The sequence below is a fragment of the Glycine soja genome, chromosome 9 (genome assembly GCF_004193775.1).
Source record: "Glycine soja cultivar W05 chromosome 9, ASM419377v2, whole genome shotgun sequence".
NCBI classification, from domain to species: domain Eukaryota; kingdom Viridiplantae; phylum Streptophyta; class Magnoliopsida; order Fabales; family Fabaceae; genus Glycine; species Glycine soja.
In genome coordinates, this window is record NC_041010.1 from 31,589,676 (window position 1) to 31,601,808 (window position 12,133).

The following is a 12,133-nucleotide window of genomic DNA, read 5'->3' on the forward strand; positions in this document are numbered from 1 at the left end:
CTCCTAAGGACCCCTTGTATAAGATATTAGATGAGTTGAGATCCTTTAAGTTGTGGAAAGAAAAACAAGAGAGAAAAGAAAAAGGAAAAAAAAGAGTGGAAGAAATAAGTCAAGATGAAAGAGAGAAAATACGAGAGGAAGAAAGAAGAAAAATAATGAAAGAAATTAAAAGAGAAAAACATGCCTCCTATAGTAGTCATGACTCTTGCAAGAGTTTAAGTGAAGAACTTAGCGACTATTATAGAGGGCGCCATAGTTCATATACTAAACATCACTCCCAAAGAAGAGAAAATGATAGAAGGTCTCAAGAGGTTAACATTAGCCTCCCATATTTCCATGGAAAAGATAATGTTGAGGCCTACTTAGATTGGGAAATGAAGATTGAACAACTCTTTGCTTGCCATCATATTAGCGAAGAGAGAAAACTTCTATTGGCTACCCTTATCTTTCAAAGGTATGCCCTCTATTGGTGGACTTCCCTTGTTAGGGAACGAAGGATTCATGGGAATCCTCCAGTAGAGTATTGGAATGATCTTAAGAGTGCCCTTAGGAAGAGGCACATTCCCTCCTACTATGAAAGGGAGTTTATGGACAAGCTCCAAAGGCTTAGACAAGGGAGTATGAGTGTTGAAGAATATAGACAACAAATGGAACTACTCTTTTTAAGAGTTGGACTTAGGGAGGAGGAAAGAACAAGCATAGCTAGGTTCCTTAGTGGGCATAATATGGAAGTGAGGGACAAGGTTGAACTCCTTCTATATAGGGACCTAGATGAGCTAGTCCAACTTTGTATAAGAGTGGAGCAACAACTTAAAAGAAAGCCTTCTTCAAAATCTTATGGCTTTCACTTTTATCCAAGGAAGGACCAAGCCCAAGGAATTTTGGGGGCTTTACCTTTAAAACCCAAGGAAGATAAGGGTAAAACCATAGAGAAATACACCCCTAAGACTAGTTCCTAAGAAAGGACTAGCAACATTAAATGTTTCAAATGTCTTGGGAGAGGCCACATTGCCTCTCATTGCCCCCACAAAGAAAACCATGATTATGAGGGGTCAAGACATTTATAGTAGTCAAGAGGAGACTACTTCTTGCCCTTCCTCTAGTTGAACTGAAGATGAAGTAAGGGGTGAAGAGTCTAGTGAGGAAGTCTACCTCCATGAAGAAGGTGACCTCTTAATGGTTAGAAGGCTCCTTGGAGGTCAATCTTGTGATCTATCTCAATCCCAAAGAGAGAACATCTTTCATACAAGATGCAAAATTTTAGATAAAACTTGTTCTCTCATTGTGGATAGTGGATCTTGTTGCAATTGTTGTAGCACAAGATTAGTTTCCAAGTTTAACCTCACTATCATTCCCCACCCAAAACCTTATAAACTTAAATGGCTCAATGAGCAAGGGGAAATGGCAGTTAACCAACAAGTGAAGGTACCATTCTCCATTGGGACATATAAGGATGAAGTTAATTATGATATAGTTCCCATGGATGCAGGACATATTCTTGTAGGAAGGTGAAGGCCATGGCAATTTGATAGGAAGATCATTTATAATGGCCTAACTAATGAGATTACCCTCACCCATCTTGGCACTAAATTTGTTTTGTATCCTCAAACACCTTCACAGGTGGCCAAAGATCAATTAACTATGAAAGATAAGAGGGATGAGGAAGAAAAACTAGAAAAACAAAAGAAATAGAAGGATAGTAAGGCCTTGTCTTCAAAGGTCAAGGGGAAGGAAAAAGAGAAAAAGGATTCCTCCAAGAAGGTTGTTAAGAAGGAAAATCATTTTGCAACAAAAGGTGATATTAAAATAGCACTCCTTCTTAAAGAATCTTTCTACCTTCTCCTATCAAGGGAAACATCCCTTAGCACTACCACAATTCCTACATTTGAGACCTTACCCCCAAAGGTCCAATAACTCTTACATGAATTTGGTGATATATTTTCCAAAGAGATACCCCCTGGGCTACCTCCTTCAAGGCCATCCAAGAATGGCCCACCACAAAAAGTGTGGGAGATATTAAGAGCTTCCATGGGTTAGCAAGTTTCTATAGAAGGTTCGTTCCTAATTTTTCTACAATTGCCTCACTTCTCAATGAGCTGGTGAAGAAGAATATGGCATTTACCTGGGGTGAAAAACAAGAGCAAGCCTTTGCTTTGCTTAAAGAAAAGCTTACTAAGGAACCTGTTCTAGCTCTTCCTGACTTTTCTAAAACTTTTGAGCTAGAATGTGATGCCTCTAGAGTGGGAGTTGGAGTTGGAGCTGTATTGTTACAAGGTGGACACCTTATGCTTATTTTGGTGAAAAACTTCATGGTGCCACCCTCAATTACCCCACCTATGATAAAGAGTTTTATGACTTAATAAGAGCCCTCCAAACTTGGGAACATTACCTTGTTTCCAAGGAATTTGTCATTCATAGTGATCATCAATCACTTAAGTACATTAGAGGGCAAAGCAAGTTAAACAGAAGACATGCAAAATGGGCGGAGTACCTAGAGCAATTTCCATATGTTATCAAATACAAAAAGGGAAAAACAAATGTGGTAGCTGATGCCTTCTCTAGGAGACACACATTGTTTTGCTCCCTAGGAGCTCAAATTTTAGGATTTGATAACATTAGGGACTTGTATGCTTTAGATGAATATTTCTCTCCCATTTACGAGAGTTGTGGGAAAAAGGCCTAAGATGGATTCTATTTGGCTGAGGGGTATTTGTTCAAAGAGGGAAAGCTTTTGCATACCCCAAGGATCAATCAGGAAATTACTTGTGAAAGAGAGCCATGAAGGTAGGCTCATGGGCCACTTTGGGATAGACAAGACCCTTGTCGTACCCAAAGAAAAGTTTTATTGGCCCCATATGAAGAAAGATGTCCATAAGCATTGCACTAGGTGTGGGGCTTGTTTACAAGCCAAGTCTAGGGTGATGCCTCATAGGCTATACACACCCTTACCCATCCCATCTGCACCTTGGGTAGACATTAGTATGGACTTTGTCCTTGGGCTTCCTAGAACCCAAAGTGGTGTTGACTCTATCTTTGTGGTGGTGGATAGGTTTAGCAAGATGACACACTTTATACCATGCCACAAGGTGGATGATGCTTCCCACACCTCAAAACTCTTTTTCAGGGAAGGTGTGAGACTCCATGGTTTGCCTAGGACCATTGTGTCAGATAGAGATGCTAAGTTCCTTAGCCACTTCTGGAAAACCTTATGGGCTAAGCTAGGAACTAAGCTTCTTTTCTCTACCACTTGTCATCCACAAACTGATGGGCAAACAGAGGTAGTGAATAGGTCTTTATCCACCCTTTTAAGGGCTCTTCTGAAAGGCAACCATAAGTCTTGGGATGAGTATCTTCCTCATGTAGAATTTCCCTACAACAGGGGGGTTCATAGAACCACCAATCAATCCCCTTTTGAGGTTGTCTATGGGTTCAATCCCCTAACAACCTTAGACCTCATTCCTCTCCCACTTGACACTTCTTTTATACATAAAGAAGGGGAATTTAGGTCAGAGTTTGTAAAGAAGTTGCATGAGAGGGTTAAGAACCAAATAGAGAACCAAACAAAGGTGTATTCAACTAAAGGCAATAGAGGAAGAAAGAAGCTAGTTCTTAATGAGGAGGACTGGGTTTGGCTCCATCTTAGGAAGGATAGATTCCCTACTAAAAGGAAATCCAAGCTTAGCCCTAGAGGGGATGGACCTGTTCAGGTCTTGGAGAGGATCAATAACAATGCCTATAGGTTGGACCTCCTAGAAGAGTATGGAGTCAGCACCACTTTTAATATTTCTGATTTAATTCCTTTTACAGGTGGAGCTGAAATTGAGGAGGAGGAACCAACAGATTTAAGGTCAAATCCTCTTCAAGGGGGAGGGGATAATGCAATCCTCCCTAGGAAGGGACCAATTACTAGAGCCATGAGCAAGAGGCTCCAAGAGGATTGGGCTAGAGCTGCTGAAGAAGGCCCTAGGGTTCTCGTGAACCTCTGGGTAGATTTTTGAGCCCATGGACCAAGGTTGGGTCCACTTATCTTTGTACATATTAGATTAGGATTTCATTATTTTTGGTCCTTGTATTTAGGACTTCATAATGTAGGTAGGGTACCCTAGAAATGTAGGATTTTTCAACCCTTGTATTTTAGGGCACCTAGACTAGTTTTTGTATTAGGGGTAGTTTTGTAATTTTACATGAATTAAGTGAATATTTGATGTGTGTGTTGGGAAATAAATTTAATTGAATTGGGAGAAGCCCAATCCAATTAAATTTTAGAGGGGGGTGAGCATTTGCTTGCTACACCCCATTGCCACATCATATAGTCATATTTTGTGCATGTCCTTCATGCTTTATATGCCTCATGAAACCTAAGCACGCTTAGTGGAGAATCTTGGACATGATCTTGTATTAGTGGGCCGAACCATAACTGAAACTCACTAACCATAATTAGTGAATTTTTTGCTCCAAAATTTGGCTCCACAAATTCAATTTCAAATTCAAGTGAAATTTGAATAGTAATTCAAATTTCCCTCCAATTTTGTGTGACACTTAGGCTATAAATAGAGGTCATGTGTGTGCATTTTTCAACTTTGATCATTTGAGAATTACACTTCAAAGTTCAGACCTCTTTTGAGGCACAAATTTCATGCTCTTTCTCTCCTTCTCTCTCCACTCATCTTTTCCTACCTTCAAGCTCTTATCTATGGCTTCCTATGGTGGTGAGCTTCTTCTCATCTTCTCCTTGAAGTGACATCTCCTCTCAACTCTTCTTCTTCTTCTCCATTCTGCTACCATTAAAATTCAAGAAGCAAAGGACTTCATTGATGAAGAAGATCCCAGGCCTACAAGTTCCACATGGAGCTACATCAGAAACTTGTATCTGATGAGGTTTTTTGTTTTCCGTTTGAATATTAATTTTAGTCACATTGTTAAATAAAATTAGCGTAATTGATATTTTCATTAACCATGTAGGATTCACAGAAATGTATGCCGAAACCGATTGGATATGCTGAAATGGACAATGCAGTGGCTGTAGTTGATCCATTGGGAGAATTAGTTAAGAACTTGTTTAGATTGTTGTACATTATTGTCATGTTTAAGGTTGAGAATTATCCGATACTAATTATCATATTTCTTTCATAATTTGAGTAGGTCTCATCTCTAAACACAGGGAATATTCTTTTCAAATGTTTCAAGAACGACAGGATGGGAAAGCACTCAGAAACTTCAATGAAATGTGGCTTCCCAGAGTTCAAGATGGGACTTTCACAGATTGGCCTCTTCCTACCAAACTTTTACTGCAGTGTGTATCCTAGAAGGCCTTTTATCTATAGAGCAAATTCTATGCCAATTAGTTTATAGGAATCTGCATCATGCGAAGATAATTCTATTGAGGATGAGGATCCATCTACAGACTTGGAAGAGGAAACTTTTGCAAAACCACCTACCAGTGAATAGGTATTTTTTAATACAATTTATAGTTGTGTTTCTGAAATCCCACAACTTCCATATGATTACAAAAATGTTTGTAACTTCTTAAACACTTGAAATTGAATTTTTGTCCTAACCATGCTATTTTTTTCTTTTTTCAGAGCATATGGAGCCACTGATGCAGTGATGTATCTTGTGAACCATAGAAAATGTTTGCATTGTTAAAACCACCAACCACTTTTTTTCTCTAATTTTGTCTCGGTTTTTTTCCTGAAAAACTAAATCTGAAAAGGGTTTAGATGATAGTCTATTATTCTATTTGCACTTTGTTAGAGACCTAGGTTGGCCTATCTTTAATAATCTTAAAATAGAGAATCAGTGAACCTTTATCATGTTGATGTCAAAAATAGTGAAAAATAAATAGGCTAAGAAATTAGCATCAGTTCCTTCATTTGTTGTGGTGTTATTTTCTTTGTCCATCTTTTCTTTACTTGGCTTTGGAGTGTCTTTTGTGTGTTGAGAGGTTACTGGTTAGCCTGTCTATATTTATCCTGAAACACCACCTTGTATCACATTATTCCCTAAACCAAAGATGATTTACCATTAATATACTCTTGTCATGGGGATTCAGAATAATAAATAGACTTGGGGTAAATGTAAGGATCGAGGAAAACTAATAAAGAGAAGTTATTTCAATTTTCAAGTGCATTTTTTCAATGAAATATTATTTAAATGGATCTCATATTTTTTGTTTATTGGGTTATTACTTTATAAAATGACAGAAATCAAACCTGAAGGAATAGTTTCACCAAGTTCCAAAAACTAAACACCCTTTATTTTGTGCAATTATTTTGAACAGACAACAATGGTAGTGACTAATTGTTAGTACGATTGGCAAATGCACCAATTCGTTCAAGTAGTAATTAAAACGGTAAGACCGAATATCATGTCCATATGAAATTTATTATACTTTGATGACGCATATTCAGTTTGTAGACAATTTTAATTGCATGGAAGTAAAATGAAATAGCTCATTCATGTTTCAAATTTCTATGATAATTTTTCTCAACTTAAAAAAAACATATAAAAAACAAACACAAAGTTGTAAAATAGAACAAATACCAAGGTGAATGTGTCAAGGAGCATTCTACTGAACTTTCTCTTGACGTGATTAAAGAAGTTTTTCTCTATTTAACATTATCCTAATGTTCTTTGCACCGTTAAATTACTCTAGTTGTAATTCCTCACATGAAAGAGCCTAGCCCTCCTAGTTTCGTTCTTGATTCCTCAACAAACTCATTCTAAGCGAGCCGCATGCAAAAGGTGCAATATTTACTAGATTACTTCACACTATTCCTAGAAATGAAGGCCTCTAGATGCTCTACCAAGTTCTAAGGACTAGAAGCATTTTCCAATACTTAAATCCTAAAAAAACATATAAATGGGGGATTAAGCCATAAATATGGAAAATAAACACAAATAGAAGCAAAGAACACTAGCAATAATATTAAATAGATAATTAGAGTTTTTACATCAAGCGTGCTTAGTGGAAAAAATCCCCGACAATGATGTGTTTAGCCCTCCATTAACAAGGAGGGTTCAATACAAAGATGAAATAAGATGGAAATGGAATGGTGAAGTGAAAATGTGAAGAAAAGTGTCTTCCTCCTGCCTTGATGGTCTGTTCCTTCCTTCCTACACTACTTCCTATGGTTTCCTTCCCTTCTTCCAGATTTAATGACTTTTGGGCTTCTCAGATTATGAATCCGCGCTCAACGAGCATGTCTCGCTGAGCGAGAGTTAGTGACTGGGCGCTTAGCAGGCTTGGACGCGCTAAGCGCGAGAAGAGACAAAAGATTCACTGGGTGGGCTGACTGTGCGTTGCTCTCTGGCTTTACATTCTCTAGGATTCCGCTCTCGCTAAGAGAGTTGGCTTCCTCGCTAAGCAAATGAGACTTGCTTAGCCAATCTGGCTCGTTGAGTGAGCCCTTTCGCAACATTTCCAAATCTTCTCTTCTTCAGCCTAAAAATCCAAATAAGTTCAACATTAGTCATCCAAATGGAGCTTCCACTGTATAAACTCACACAAAAACCAATTATTTACAAATCTCACAAAAGAAACCATAAAATTAGAGGTACAATGCTACTTTTTATCCATTTTTAATGTATTTAGTACTCTTGAATAGCAATTAACACTAATTGTGCTTTTTCACTTCTTTTGTTTGAATATTTTGGGGAATACTTTGATATGATGAACTTGCATGTTTTTGCGTGTTTACTTTATTGGACTTAAATTATCTCAAATTCTAAGAAATGGTTAGTGTGTTTTTGGCCTGGGTGATTACACTTATTGAAGATACCTTTTTTTGGTGTTTCTGTATGCAACATGGATTAATAAATCATATTGAGATCTTCTATTTCAAATTTTATTGAGCAGATAATGGCACTGCTTGCTGACACACGAGGAGCAAAACTCACTAAGATGCTTAGTGAAGCCAACCAGCAAAATTGGTTCCTAAAAAGACAGGTATCTACACACACACATATTGTATATATTGTATTTGTGCCAAACTATAGATGGATCATTGGGAAGAAGATGTATGGGATGTCAATAATACATGGGATGTATTTAGTCAATTCAATCTAGATGTAGCATCTTCCTAATTAGGATGTTCATAGGTGAATGAATTCATTAGAGGGAAAAAGGGATACCATTAGGTCAACTGTAGAGTGAAAGCCGCCTTAAACATCATCTCTTAAAGGAGGTGGAAATGTTAGGAATCCCATATTCAATAGAATAAGAAGCTCAATGTGATACTTAAGCCATGATAATATTTTTTTGTTATTTTGCTGGTAAAAGAAATGGATAAATAGGAAAATTTGTTAATTATAATAGTCCATTTGCATAAGCGGTTAGAGCTGAAATTCTATTTTGGATTTGATTATTAAAAGCTATCATCATTGACTGATATATTGTTTGCCATAAAATGGAAGTACAAATGTTAATAATTTCTTGGGAATAGACTTGTTTTCCGATATTCTTCTATTTTTTTCTCCTCATTAGCATGAGTTGAGCATAATTGTATTATGTTTTTGTTAAAAGTTGTTCGAGCCTTTTAACTTTCAGCCTTTTTTCTATTCACTTCTCTTTAGTTTTTGGTTCAGGGCTCGTTTGTATAGGTTTTATTATTGAACTCATAAGTTATACTAACTTCTGATTATACATTGAAGAATTTTTGGGGAGATTTATTTTCCCATTATTTTTAGATGCCATAGTTTGAGGATAGAATGTAGATGTATAAATGACAAAGGTCCTTGCACTTAGAACCTGTATCGACTTCTTTTTCCCTCTATAGTTGAATGTAATGGAGGATACATTGGTAAAATTCAAAAGTGAATTTGCAGTCATGGAGCTTGAAATTCAGGTTAAAATTTACAGCCACCTTTTCACTTTTTATGTTGTTTTTATGTTGCCAACTTTTCTTTGTTTGACATTTGTTGACCAATAATTTTCATACTGCATAATTGAATGAGTATACCTTTCATGACTATGTTTGTATCTTGATTGCTATTGATTTAAGAATTGACTCTTGAAATTTTATATGACTTTTGATGGTGGTTTATCACTTCTATCCCATTTTATACTGATGGTGCACCTCATGAATACTATTCCTTTAGTGTGCTTGTTGTAGTGCTATTCTCTTTTTGTTGTTAGAAATTAAGAACTTGAAGCCATTGATATTCAAAACATAAATCATGTTATTTTTAGCATTTTAATTGTTCAACATTTGTGCATATGTTATTAAGCTTATTATTAGTTAGAAACTGTGTTGATAAACATGAAATGAGAGAATATTAATTCAAAATTTTGCTAAAGTTTCTACTATTTTGAACTAACCTTAATATATAATATCAAATTCGGTGTCTGAAAATGTTATGATACTTATTGTTGTAAATTATAAAATATTTCAAAAATTAAATTAATTCGATCATAAGTAACAGAATGTCATCTAACAAATTAATTAAAGTTTGATTCTCTATCCAATCAATTATTGAGCTCTGCAAGCTTGCATTGTTAATTGTAGTATGTGTGACAGTTATTTTGCTCATTGAAATTCATTTCTTTCATCATATTGGGTGCTAATATATTGTTTACTTTTGGGGTAGGCCTTGGCCAGATTAGCAGAAGAAATAACTCAATGTGGTATTTCAGAAGGTTCAAGGAAGATCAATGGAAAGTACATTCATTCTCACCTTGTTGCTAGATTAGAAGGTATAATGGTATTTGCTCTGACTACTACTCATGATTAGAGCAAACCCTATAAGATTAACAAGTGTACTTCCTAGTTCTATATAATTATGTGTTAATGTTTGTGTGGCATATGCTAATAGAGCTTCTCAACAATGTCTTTTGTTGCCAACTTTGTCCCATTTGTGTCCTTATCAGTGCAAATACGTTGTTTTTTCCTACATTGCTGTAAATGAACAATTAAAGGAACAAATAAAGGAAGTCGATGCAGCACAATCAAAGGAGGTTTCTGTGTTTTGGGTTGGCATGGCTGAGGTAAACACATTCAAGATTAGACTTCCAAATGTTCAATAAGAACTTGGTTTAAAACTTTGAACTGTGGGAAAACTGTGTTTTGCTTACATTAATGACTATTTGTATAAAATATAGTGCTCTCAGCTTTAATACCATAGAGCTTTCTATTGCTAATATTAAGAATGCAACTAAATTAGTTCCATGAAGCATCTAACTTGAATCATTGAATATTATTTGCTTCCTCTCCTTTCCTTGCTATTCTTCACAAAATTTTTAGCTTGATCAATAAACACACATAAACTCTCTTGTGACAACCTTAGGATACCTTGAGAGCGATCTCTTAGTATCTTGATTCCTAATACAAAAGAGGCTTCCCCAAGATCTTTCATCTCAAAATTTTTCGTCACAAATTTCTTAGTCTCTTGTAAGAATCTTATATCGTTGCTAGCAAGCAGTATGTCATTGACATATAACACCAAGAATGAGTATTTACTCCCACTAAACTTGTGGTATACACAATCATCAACTGCATTTTCCTCAAAACCATATGAGGTAATGACTTGATGGAACTTGTAATACCATTGACGGGAAGCTTGTTTCAAACCATAGATAGATTTATTTAGTTTGCAAACCATAGACTTTGAGTCACCTGATACAAAGTTTTCTGGTTGCATCATATAAATTGTTTCTTCAATGTCACAATTTAGAAACACAGTCTTAACATCCATCTGATGTAGCTCTAAAACATAATGAACTACCAGTGCCATTATTGTTCTAAAAAAATCTTGTGGGTAAATACTTTAGCTACTAGACGAGCCTTATATCTCTCGACATTTCCCTTTGAATCCCTTTTGGTTTTAAATATCCATTTGCAACCAATAGGTTTCAAACTTTTAGACAATTCGACGAAATCCTAAACATCATTGTCTTACATAGGTTTCATCTCATCCTTCATGGCATTGATCCAGTTTTGAGAGTTAGAACTACGCATGGCTTGACAGAAGTTAATCGGATCATCCTCTGTTAAACCAATGTCATCCTCATGTTCTTGGAGAAAGATAATATAATCATCAGGGATTGCACTTATCCTCTCTCTATTAGATCTCCTTAATGGCACTTCTTGAGGTTGTTGTATAAGTATTTGAGGGAGAACCTCATCATTGTCTTGTTCTTGAACAATGTCATCAACAATAGTTTAAATATTGTTTTCTATTACTGGAGTTGTTTCTTGAACAACAATAGGTATGAGGACTTGAGCACTGTCAATAACAAGTTTTTCCTCAAAGACAACTTTTCTTATGTTCTCTTCCTTCCCAAACTCAACTTCCTCAAGAAATCTTTCATTTCCCATTTCAAATATTGATCTTAAAGGGGGACCATAAAACTTATAGCCCCGAGAGCGTTCAGCATAGCCAACAAAATAGCAGCTAATTATTCTTGAATTCAACTTTCTTTCATGTGGCCTATAAGGCCGCGCCTCAACTAGACAACCCCAAATATGAAAATGCTTAATGCTTGGCTTTTTGCCAGTCCAAAGTTCTTAAGGGATTTTATTAACTGCTTTACTTGGCACCCTATTAAGGATGTAAGCTGCGGTCTTTAAGGCTTCTGCCCAAAGTGACTCTGGCAAAGAAGAATGACTAACCATACTTCTCACCATATCCTTAAGAGTTCAGTTTCGTCGTTCTGCAACACCATTCATGCTAGGTTTGCCTGGCATAGTGTATTGCGGAGCAATTCCACACTCTTTGAGAAAAAGCGCAAAAGGTCCTGGACGTTGTTCTCCTGATCCATCATATCTACCATAGTACTCACCACCATGGTCAGATTTGACAACCTTAATTTTCTTTCCAAGTTGAAGTTCAACTTCAGCCTTGAAACTCTTAAAAATGTCTAGGGATTGAGACTTCTCATGTATCAAATAAAGGTAATCGTATCTAGAGTAGTCATCTATGAACGAGATAAAGTAATATTGCCCATTCCAAGAAGGTGTTGGAAAAGGACCACAAATGCCCGTATGTACCAATTCTAAGATGTCTTTAGCTCTTTCGACACCTAATTTCCTTATGTTTATTCGTTTTCCCTTTATGCATTCAACATAGACTTCAAAGTCTGATAAATCTAAAGGTTCAAGAATTTCATTCGACACAAGTCTCTGAATTCTCTGTT

General features: G+C 36.3%; 1 pseudogene; it reads left to right on the forward strand.

Annotated features, from left to right (window-relative positions):
- Positions 1–4,845: 4,845 nt before the first annotated feature.
- Positions 4,846–10,114, forward strand: LOC114368351 (annotated as a pseudogene).
- Positions 10,115–12,133: the final 2,019 nt, after the last annotated feature.